Source organism: Mus musculus, chromosome 11, assembly GCF_000001635.26.
Source record: "Mus musculus strain C57BL/6J chromosome 11, GRCm38.p6 C57BL/6J".
Classification (NCBI taxonomy): domain Eukaryota; kingdom Metazoa; phylum Chordata; class Mammalia; order Rodentia; family Muridae; genus Mus; species Mus musculus.
Window position 1 is genome coordinate 58,016,255 of NC_000077.6, and position 11,206 is coordinate 58,027,460.

General features: G+C 46.4%; 1 protein-coding gene across 3 annotated transcripts in view; it reads left to right on the forward strand.

Annotated features, from left to right (window-relative positions):
• The window catches only part of Larp1 (La ribonucleoprotein domain family, member 1), an 88,617-nt gene that overhangs the window by 42,837 nt on the left and 34,574 nt on the right, over positions 1-11,206 (forward strand). The gene's annotated exons all lie outside the window — the stretch shown is intronic.

Sequence of the window (11,206 nt, forward strand, 5' to 3'; positions counted from 1 at the left end):
TCTTAAAAATGGAGAGCTTGGGAAGGGAGTGCCCCGTTCACAAAATCCAAGAGGAGATCAGAGGGGTAATTAGGTGTTGGGGCTCTGGAAGGGTTTTCAGTCCAGGCTCATAGACCTCTGTTGGATGATCCAGAGTGATCTCACGGATGTGGCCAGAGAGAGGGTGACTTTAACCTTCTAGGCCTGAGGTTTTGTTAACAGCTAATGAAGTGGAGGGAGAAGCTGAAGACATTTAAATTAGAACCTGGGCAGAGTGTGTCTTCCCTGTTTTCTGCCTTCCTTCCTAGCTTGCCCACACAGGAGTAGCTGACTCACAGCCAGAAGATTCATTCCATAACTAGATTTGTGTTGTCTGAGGTGATTGTCTTGGGGGGAGGGTATTTCATGCCTTTCCTAAATGGGAATGAGTGGCCATGAGTCTGGTGAATTTTGAGATGGCTAGCTTCCTGTAGTGGGTGACCGAGGTGTCTCCTCGAGGAAATAATTTTCCATGAAATAATAGGGACCTTTGTCATTTAGGTGAGTGTTTGGGCTGACTGAGCTCTAGGTGTGCGGAAGGGCCTTCCTGGTGAATTATGTTGATCACCAGAGCGGGTGTGGGGAGGGAAGTAGGGGTGTCCATGCATGCATCATCCTACAGTAGCCAGGATGTATAGTTTTAACCAGTCGTCGTCGTCTCCGCAGGTGCTCCTTAATCTGATTCCTATATGAAAGCAGACAGCTTTGGCAGCTCTAAGTGTTGAGAGAAACTTGATGCCGCCCTGCACTGTTTTTGTCAAGGTGCATCTAATTCATCAGGACAATCCTTTTCAGGCCATAAAAATTGCTTCTAGATCTAGATAGTTGTTTATATTCTGAGTGTCTGAACGAACTATAACTCATCCCAGCTGTTGTCCCAGCAGTTCTTTCCTGTCTCCTGTTACCTCCTGCTCAGAGCCCTCTGGCTTTTCAGAAGAGTCCTCAGCTTCATGGAAGACTTCCTGAGCTGAGTCCCTACCCACCATGCACTATACGTCACCTTCTTCCGTCCCACGCGGGACTGTGGCGTCTGCTGTGCTCTTGCTTTGGACCTTTGGTTCTGGGTGTTCCTCTGGGTGGGTCATGTGAGGCCTTCCCAGACCACCCTGGCCCTGGACTGCATCCTCTCCCTCTGACCTTGCTTTGCCTTTTTTTAGCTTTGTCTGTATTTGGTTAAGCTGTCCCTAGCACTACAGTCAAGGCTGACAGGTTGTAGTGGCAGCTCAGTGAACACATACTGAGAAGCAGGTAAATGGGTGGTGTGCTTTGTGGGTTTGCTATGAGTGAGATGTTGAAGCTACTATAGTAGATAGGAAGACAGGTATCTAAAGTTCAGTGTGAAAGACAGTGCCACGTGAGAAGAGCATATGTAGTGCAGCCCAGGCATCCTGTGCAGTTCAGCTCAGAGTTGCTGAGAACAGGGCTGAGCTGACATGGTAAGGGTGAGTGGGGTTGGTGAGCAAAGCCTGGGATCACTTCATTGTTGGTTGAGAGCAGGGTGGGCTCAAGGAGCTGAATTCCCTGTGGTTGGAGTATAGCCAACTAGAAAGGTGGGTAGTCCTGCTTCATAGTGCCAAGTCCCAATTTTAGCAGAAGTCCATGGGCAGGCAGCCTTAGGGGATTTTAAGTGAAAAGAGATGTGGTCAGATTTTTCCTTTTACAAGATGACTTTGGCAGACCTTCTTACTTTAAGGTAAATGGTTTACAGTTTCATGTCTGATCTTTTGGACTACAATTCCCAGATTACAGAAAGCAGCCCCACATGCTATACTGCTTCCTTCCCAGCCACTTTGCAGCACAGTCCCAGGATGGATCCGAGGTGTGGTTTTCTACATGTCTGAATTCAACTGAGTTAACACCTGTGCTCAGGTACAGGGAATTTGCATTGTCTCAGAGAGGCTGCTAAGTGTCTTCCTGAGAAGACAGGCCTAAGGAGGTGGGCTTTGTTTCAGTCCAGAACCTAGTTGTCAGCTCTATTCGGGCAGTTGTGCCCTGGTGTTCAGTTTTCCTCCTCCTCTTTTTAAGAGAATGGGAATTACTAAAATTGGAAGAGGCTGCAAAGATAGACTCCTCCTTTGCAGGGTACTTCATTTGCAGAATTTAGATGGGAGGTGCTTGCACTCGGGGATTGCAGAGGGTTCCGTCTTGAGACTGGGTTACTTTGGTGTGAGACAGGATGAGTGTAGGACAGGAGAGGTCTGTAAGAGGAGGAGACTGCCACCTCCTGGGAACAGAGAGTGAGGAAGACACTGGGCACATTTCCAGTCACCTACTTCAGCTCAGTCTCCACTAACAGACATTTCTAAAGTCTCCTAAAATTGTGTATTCAAACCATGGCACTCAACCTACTAGTACCAGTAGGTGAAGGTGAGTTTAGCTGAGAGTGTGCAAGAGTTTCCCAGGAGCCTGGCCCAGAGACTGGGGTTTTAGTTACTCTCCAGGCCTTGGATTTGGCCTTTTATTTTGCTTAACAGGATATTGTTGAAGCCATTCTTCCTCATGACCCAGCATCTTCTATCACTTTTCCTAGAATTTGGACCTGTGCATAGAAAGGAAGGTAATAGTTGCTGTCACATCTTTTAACTGGTTTTCCTCCTGACCCTGCCCTCTGCTGGTTTATCATAGAGGTGAACTTAAGAACCTTGTAAGAGTCTGGGCGTGGTGGCGCACGCCTTTAATCCCAGCACTTGGGGGTGGGGTGGCAGAGGCAGGCGGATTTCTGAGTTTGAGGCCAGCCTGGTCTACAAAGTGAGTTCCAGGACAGCCAGAGCTATACCAGAGAAACTCTGTCTCCAAAAACAAAACAAAACAAAACAAAACAAAACAAAACAAAAAGAACCTTGTAAGAGGCAGGAGGATTTACCAGTGTGACATGGAGGAGGAGGAGGAGGAGGAGGAGGAGGAGGAGGAGGAGGAGGATATACCGAGTGGCAGACATGGACTAAAATAAACAGGTTAAGTTAGAGTTTGTTGGGAGGTTAAAAAAGAAAAAAAAAAGAAACTTAAGAAGCCCAAATGGAGGTGGGGTGTGTGCATGTGTCCCCTCACCTGCCCAATTGATTGCCTGTGTTTTGAGGTCAGAGGACAACTTGCAGGAGTTGGTGTTTTCCACTGTGTGTCCCAGGATGGAAGTCAGTTCTCCTTTACCTGCTGAGCCATCTGATGCCTCCCCACCCACTCCAAATTGTGGCTCTTGAAATTTTTAGATGAGCATGGGTGCTTTGTGGTAAAACTGTCCATTTAGTGCTTTGGTATCTTTCCACAGCTTCAGATTTGTTGCAGATAGGTCTCCTTTCCTATGTATGAGAAAAAATCAGTTGGCATTAATAGCATAGTCTTGTTTTGGAGTTAAGTCCTATCATCTCAGTGACCTATGGTTAAGTTTTGGTGTAGGTGTGGGGGAGCATTAGTGGATTTTGACTTGGTCAGTTGGTAACAGTGTCCCCAAGTGAATGTAGTAGGTGCTCGCCCCCCCCCCCTAACTATTGAGTAATTAGGTGGTTATTTCCTGAAGAACCTTTTGATTCAGAAAGTTTCTAGGCTCTGTTAGATAGACCTCACCTTCAAATTAAGGAGGGTCTTTTATCTGAAACAGGTCAGAAGTGTGGTGGTGAACATCTTTAATTCTGGATCCAGAAGGGAGGCAGAAGGATTATCATGAGCTAGAGGCCAGTCTGAGATACTGTAGCAAGAGCCAGAGTAGATGGAGCTACAGCCATACCAAAACAAACAAACAAACAAACAAAGTCTGGACAGCAATGGCAAGTGGATGTGTCTCTTGAGTTTGAGATAAGTATGGTCTACATAGGGCATTCCAGGCCAGTCGGGACTTTTGAAACTCTGTGCTAAAAAGAAGTCACAAAGTGTCTGTCTGTGTCTACATCTCATGCCCAGCTTTGCCTCCTGACAGCTAGCTAGCTTGCTTTTTTTGTTTGCTTTTTGTTTTGTTTTGTTTTGTTTTTAGCCTTGGCTGTCCTGGAACTTTCTCCGTAGACCAGGCTGGTCTCAAACTCAGAAATTCGCCTGCCTCTGCCTCCCAAGTGCTGGAATTAAAGGTGTGTGCCGCCGCTGCCCGGCTGACAGTTTTAAATTTGCTTTAAGGATACTTGAAAGGAACCATCTATATTTTAAAATGGGGAAAATGCTGTAGGTATGGTGGCACACATACAGGCTTCGCTGTAATCCCAACACCTGGGAGGCAGAGGCAGGCGGATTTCTTTGAATTTGAGGCTAGCTAAGACAGCCAGAACTATGTTAGAGACCCTGTCTCAAAAGACCCACCCTCAGAAAAAAAGTCTATAAACTAGCTCTCTAAGCGTAGGGGTATCCAACTTTGCTTTTAAAAAACTAAAAGGACAGTGTGTAAAGCTATGCTGAATTAATTGCCTCTGATACTGGGTGAGGGCCATGGTCTGCACTACTGGCTGTCTACTTGCAACCCACTGCTAGGCCCTGTAGGCCCTCACATTTGCATCCTTCATGAGGCTTCCTCCCAGCATGAGGCCTGTGAGTCCAGATACTGTGCTTCACCATAAAAAGGAAGGGAAGCCAAGGAGTAGCCTTGTAGACACTTGAGAGGAGAGCAAGTGTGGTGAAGACCTGATACTAAGAGCATTGTGGCCTGCGGCCCTGGAGCAAAGCTGAGGATGAACTTGCCAAGGAAATTGTTGTGTTAGTCAGGCTCCAGGTAGCCTTTCCATTTCTGTCCCCTCCGCTGGACTGGGTATATAAATAGCATCATTGGTTTCAGTCTGTTAAAGCCCCCTGTTATCTTGTAGGCGTGAGGAGGACTATACAGGGTTAACTCTCACAATGGAAAGGGGAAAGAAAGATCCTGAGTAGAAGCCTTGTAAAGTGTGATCCTGTTTAGGGAAGGGAGCCAAGGCTCCTTGGGAATTTCTCTGGACAGAGGCTCCTCCTGGCAGTGCTGTTCTGTCCTCCCTGTAGTAGGGAAGGTAGGAAATGATGTAGGGGAATTGAAAGATCAGCTGCTAGCTCAGCTGTGCATCTCACTGAAAGACTTGAGCGACTTTACTGAATTTCCCCACTTCCTTTCCTGCTTCCTGTGAATGGAAGTGGTTGAGTCACAAGGTCTTTCAAGACTTTCCCATTAGGATTAAGTTTGCTATATCAATTGAATCAGAAGTTAAGACCCTGGTTGTTGAGATCTTATTTAGAGACTCAGATGGGACCAGCTTTCTTCTTCAGAGCTACACTAAGTAAGGCAGTGGGACTCTTAGGGATGTGTGTATGTGTGTGTGGCATTGTGATCTAGGCTTCAGGTTTGTGTTCAGGTAAGATGGTCTGCCCTAGGTGGTGAGTAGCAGACAGTGATAGGAACTTGGAAGGATTCTTAAATCCCATGTCTAGTTCAATAGGATCATTCCTGAGAATCCCCTTCTGGCCTGAACATGCAGAGCTGGTAGAAGCTGGGGTCCAAGAGTTAATCAACTTAGCAGAATCGGGGCAGACCTAAGAGGCTCACTAGTATCCAATGTTCAGGCTTGTTCAAACAGGCCCCATGGCTTGAACTTTAACCATTCATTGTGTGGCAGGAACTGCTTGGCTCCCATCAGTTTGAACAGCCTACTAAGAGGCCTTGGGAATTCTGCCGTGCACTAGATAGAGAGGCCTGGCCTCATTGTTTACATTCCCACAGGGAAGCAGTGAACTACCAATTTTCATTTCCTGCCTAACATCACCTCCCAAAACAGCAGCTTAAAGAATCAGCCATCTTGAGGGTGTGGAATACAGTCCTGTTATCCCAGCTACTCTGGAATCAATTTTCATAGGGAGGTATTGGGCAGAGGCTGTTAAGGTGTTGGCATGATCAGAAGGATCATCCTAGCCAGAGTGCAGTCAGGATCCTCCAAGGACAGAAATGGCCAGTGTAGATGAGGAGGCCTCAGCTTTACAGGGGCTCTGCACTCTGTTGTGGAGGCTGGAGAGCAGTGGCTGCAGCAGATGCTTTGAGATTCCTCAGATCCGTGGAGAGTGTTGAGTGGGGAGCAAGGTGGAAGCAGAAAGGCCTGCAGGAAATGCAGGTAAATCAGAGTAGAAGATAAGGAGCTACTTGTAGCTGGACGTTCATTCTCTGCTTCCTTTCTCTCCTCCCCCATTTTGATACTTAGTAACAAAAAATGTTCCAGACAAGGATTGAGCCAAAATTACAAGATTAAGTAAGGGTTAAAGTTGTTTTTAGCTCTGTTTCTTAAGAGACTTTAAGCAGTCAGAAAGTTGTTTTGTTTGGTCTAAAACAGGACTTGAATCATGGTATTCAAGTGAGATTTCAACAGAAAATTTTTCTTTTGTTTTCTGTCAAAGCAGAATGTAATCAGGATTTTCATTTGTACCTGTAAGTTAGGAAATGTGTGGGCCTGGAGAAGAAGGTTCAACCAGTTAACAGCACTTGCTATTCTTGCAGAGGACCCCAGATGTGTTTCTTGTACCCACTAGGGCTGGTTCATGGTCTTTGTAACTTTAGCTCCAGGGTACCTAATGCCCTCTTACCCTCTGAGGGCACTGCACTCAGTGAGTATACACGCATGCATGTGAACACATAATTTTTTAAAATTTAATTTAATTTTATTTATTATATGTAAGTACACTGTAGCTGTCTTCAGATCTCATTATGGGTGGTTGTGAGCCACCATGTGGTTGCTGGGATTTGAACTCAGGACCTCTGGAAGAGCAGTCAGTGCTCTTAACTGCTGAGCCATCTCACTAGCCGAACACATAATTTAAAATAAAATACATTCCCTCCCTCCCTCCCTCCCTCCCTCCCTCCCTCCCTCCCTCCCTCCCTCCCTCCCTCCCTTCCTTCCTTCCTTCCTTCCTTCCTTCCTTCCTTCCTGGTTTTTCGAGACAGGGTTTCTCTGTATAGCTCTGGCTGCCCTGGAACTCACTTTGTAGACCAGGCTGGCCTTAGAAATCTGCCTGCCTCTGCCTCCCGAGTGCTGGGATTAAAGGCGTGCGCCACCAAGCCCGGCTGTTTTTTTTTTTTTTAAAGAATTATTTTATGTATATAAGTACACTGTGGATGTCTTCAGACACACCAGAAGAGGGCATCAGATTTCATTACGGATGGTTGTGAACCACCATGTGGTTGCTGGGAATTGAACTTAGGACCTCTAGGAAGAGCAGTCAGTGCTTTTAACCACTGAGCCAGCTCTCCAGCCCAGGTGTTGTGTTTTGTTTTTTGTTTTGGAGACAGGGTTTCTTTTTGTGCTCCTGCATGTCCTGGAATTTATTCTATAACCCAGGCTGGCCTTGAAATCGGAATCACCTGCTCTGCCGCCCCAGTGCTGGGATTAAAGATGTGAGCCCTCACTGCCTGGCCAAAATAAAATGGATTAAAAAAAAATTAATTTTTTTCTTTTTTTGTCAATTTTTCCTCATCCACATTTCAAATGCTATCCAGAAAGTCCCCTATACCCTTCTCCCGCCCTGCTCCCCTACCCACCCACTCTCACATCTTGGCCCTGACATTTCCCTGAACTGGGGCATATAAAGTTTGCAAGACCAAGGGGCCTTTCTTCCCAATGATGGCCGACTAGGCCATCTTCTATTACATATGCAGCTAGAGATATGAGCTCTGGGGGTACTGGTTAGTTCATATTGTTGTTCCACCTATAGGGTTGCAGATCCCTTTAGCTCCTTGGGTACTTTTCTAGCTCAATAAAATGGATCTTAAGCAAAAAAGAAACACCAAGGGGTAGGAAAAAAAAAAGGAGCAAAAGACTTAAGACAGAGCCATGGAATTGACCAGAAGCATTTATTAAAGTGTTTATCTGGTCCTTCCAGTCCCAAAGAGGATTTAAAGAAGGAGGCAGTATCTCATGTAGCTCAGGCTACCCCCAAACTCATCATGTAGCTGATGACCTTGAATGCACTGCCTCTCCTGAATGCTGCCATTAGGAGTTACAAGCAAGGGTCTCTATGCCAAGCAGGACTGGATTTTTAATCTTCTCTCCTGCTTCTGTTTAAGATAGGATGTAGTTGGGTAACCTAGACTGGTCTGTAACTCTCTTGAGTAATCCAGCCTGACTTAGAATTTGTGATCCTCTCTCCTCAGGTATGTGCTGTCATGTCAAGCTCCAGAGAAGGACGTAGGCAGGAAAGCTGACACAGCCTGTTTTCTGGTCATGCTTGGGTTGTGGAATGTCTGCCTTCCTAGATTCTTTGTGTCTTTTTCACAGTTAGGACCTGGTTTCATTTAAATGATTCTAGAAAAGCTCCAACCCACATTCTTTGTTCATCTGATGGTACTTCTGACAGGCTCTCTGGTAAAGTGCCCCTTTAGCACATCTGAAGTCTCTTTTCTGCAGAAGATCTGTGGTTGCAGCCTTTGGCTTCAGCTTCTCCAGTATCTTTACTGAGTGAGGGGTTGTGGGGTCCTGGTGAAGCTCTGTGCCCTGGGCTTGGTGGATTACACAGGAGCCTCTGTAGGCAGGTGGAAGGTGTGGAGCCTGTCTTCTTGCCTTCCCTTTGAGAGATGTGTGAGGGTGACTTTATCAGAGGGTGCTGTGATGCCCACTTGGCAGGATGGTTAAGTTGTGAGTCAGCCTCCTGGTTTTCTTTTTTTCTTTCTAATTTTTTTGAACCAATTCACTGTTTCCCTGTGGCTTGCTCCCTTTTACTTCCTCTTCACATCTCAAGTGCCTACGAGCTGAGATAGTGATGCCATGCCAGTCAGACAAAAGCGGCATTGGGGTTTTTGGTTCCAGATCTCTTGAGCTGGTATCTCTACTTTTACCTGCTTGTTCTAATGCCTCTGATGGGTGGTGGTGGAATAAGATGTGGATGGGTAGCTTAGGATACCAGCAGTAAAAGGGCAGAGAGTCACAAGTCCTGGGTACAGTATGGAATGATTATTGACCCCCCCCCTTTAAAATTATTTATTTTTAATCATGTATGTATTCCTGCAGAGGCCACCTGACAATTTGAGGAATCTAACTCAGGACTCAAACTCTAGTTCTTTGGAAGAGCAATACATATATTCTTAACTGTGGAGGTATCTATCCAACCCCAGTGACCCAGGGTCTTAATAGTTTTCTGTTCCTCTCAGGACAGAGCCTGCTGTGGGTTGTTGTTAAGTGTTAAAATGCAGTCCTGGTTGTCATGGAACTCACTAGGCCAGGCTGACTTGGAACTTTACCTCCCAGGTGCTGTGATTTTACCACCATGCTGGACCTTGCTGTGGGTTTTGACCAGCTAGATAAGACTTTTCATTAGTGGGCCCAGAGCAGAATGAGATGAAAGCATGGAATGGCCAGTTCTAACTTTGGCCTTTTCTCATTTCCACAGTAGGTGTTGTGTACAGATTTAGCCAAGCTGCCGTGCCTCTGTCAGATCTTAATTCATTAGATCTGCCTCATGAGACAAGGTTGCCCTAGAGATTCTGGTCAAAGAGTTGGAGTATCCAACTTGAATGCTTATCAGACCAGAATTCTGAGCCTCCATCCATATCCCATTCATTATCTCCACTATCTCCATTCATTTTTACCATAGTTCTGAATATGATCCTTACAAGAAAATGAAGCTCTACAAGATTCAGAAATTCAGGTTGTGCAGTAGTTAGTGAGTAGCTGAGGTTTTCCTGTAACACTGACTGACTCTGGAGACAGTGCCATCCCCGTTGTTGCCTAGCCTGTGTTCTTCCAGACCAAACTTCCTACAAAACTTGAGCTGTTTCTGGAAGGAAGGCTTGAGCCTGGAGGCCCCACTTTGCCGTTGGCGGGCTGGTCTCTCTGGGCATAGTGGGTATGAGGAACTTTGGATCCTGCCATGGAGACTTGGCCTTTCTTCCCCAAGAGCTGCTCTTTTTAGTTACACGGTAGGGAGGGCTAGTGACCTTGGGACCTGGTCTGAAGAGTGGGAAGGATGGGCTGGTTCTCCAGGCTTTGTGATGTTCTGTGGGCCACCAGCTATTATGTGCTGGGCCTTTTAGCTTTTTGAAGTGGAAAATCTTTTTAAAATCAGGCAATAACAACTCATCAAAAATGTCCAAATAGATTTTAGCAAAAGGAAAACCTTGGCATTGTGTCCCACCAACCACCATGAGTACTAGTAAGCACCAAGAGGATTACATCTTTTTCTAAACCAGTAGTGCCTGTTAGAAATACAATACAGTGGGCTGGAAATGTTACTCAGTTGGTAGAGTGCTTGCTTAGCACGCATGAGGGAAGTTCTCTAGCTTCCAGCAGGCCTGGGAGAAGGAAAGTAGGAACTCTATTTAGTCAGTGCTTGACAGCTGTAGGGGAAGTACACACACCTGTAGCCCTCACTCTTTCATCGCCCTTTTGGTTCATTAAGCTCGGTAGGAGGTCACAGAGTCAGAATTCACATGAGCTGAGAGAAGCCTGGCAGTGTAAGCATACCTCTTACCTTTGCTACCTTGCAGGACCAGTGTTCTTCCATACAGACCTGCTGCCTTCTCAGTTCCCACAGCCTACTTTGGCTTTGGAAGTCTCTATAGAAGAAATCCGTGGAGGGCGGCAAAAGGCCATCTGTGCTTGTCCAAGGAGTGTCTCCAAACCCCCAGTACACCCTTGGTAGATGCTGACCAGCAGGGCTAGAATAGGTAGATGGGAGACTCCCCTGCATGACTCCCTGTGCACTTCTGCTCAGCCTCCAAATGGAAACCTAGCCTCCTGTCATCAAGATGCACAGGAGCTAGTTTCCTTGTTGCTTTGTTCTTTTGTTCTCAGAGTGAAACACGTTAGGCTGCTTCCCTGAGCACTGTTTACCTTTGAAGGAGGCAGGTAGTTTGCCCCTACAATGACCATGATAAGTACCTGGAAAGCATGAGTGGCTGTGAGCAGTGTAGATGCTGTTGGAGCAGTGTAAATGCTGGAACAGCCTGTGAATTCTGTGCCCCAGGTGTCTTTGGGCTGCAGTACTAAGGCTGGCCATCCTTGCCCAGTCCTAGTCTACTTACTATCCATTGGACTGTGTGTCAACTTTTTCTCTTCAGTATGTTGCTTCCCCACATAGATGCTGTGATGAAGGGCCTTTGTGGGGCTACTTTGAATCTGCCCACAGGCTAAAAGGGAAAAGATAGCTGGTGACTGAGGGTCTGCCAACTTGTTGGGCCTAGGGAAGACAGCCTTCTCCAGACTTGACTCAAGCCCATTCTTGATTATCACCATCATGCTTGCCACTGTGAACCAAGTCTGCAAGCTGGGAA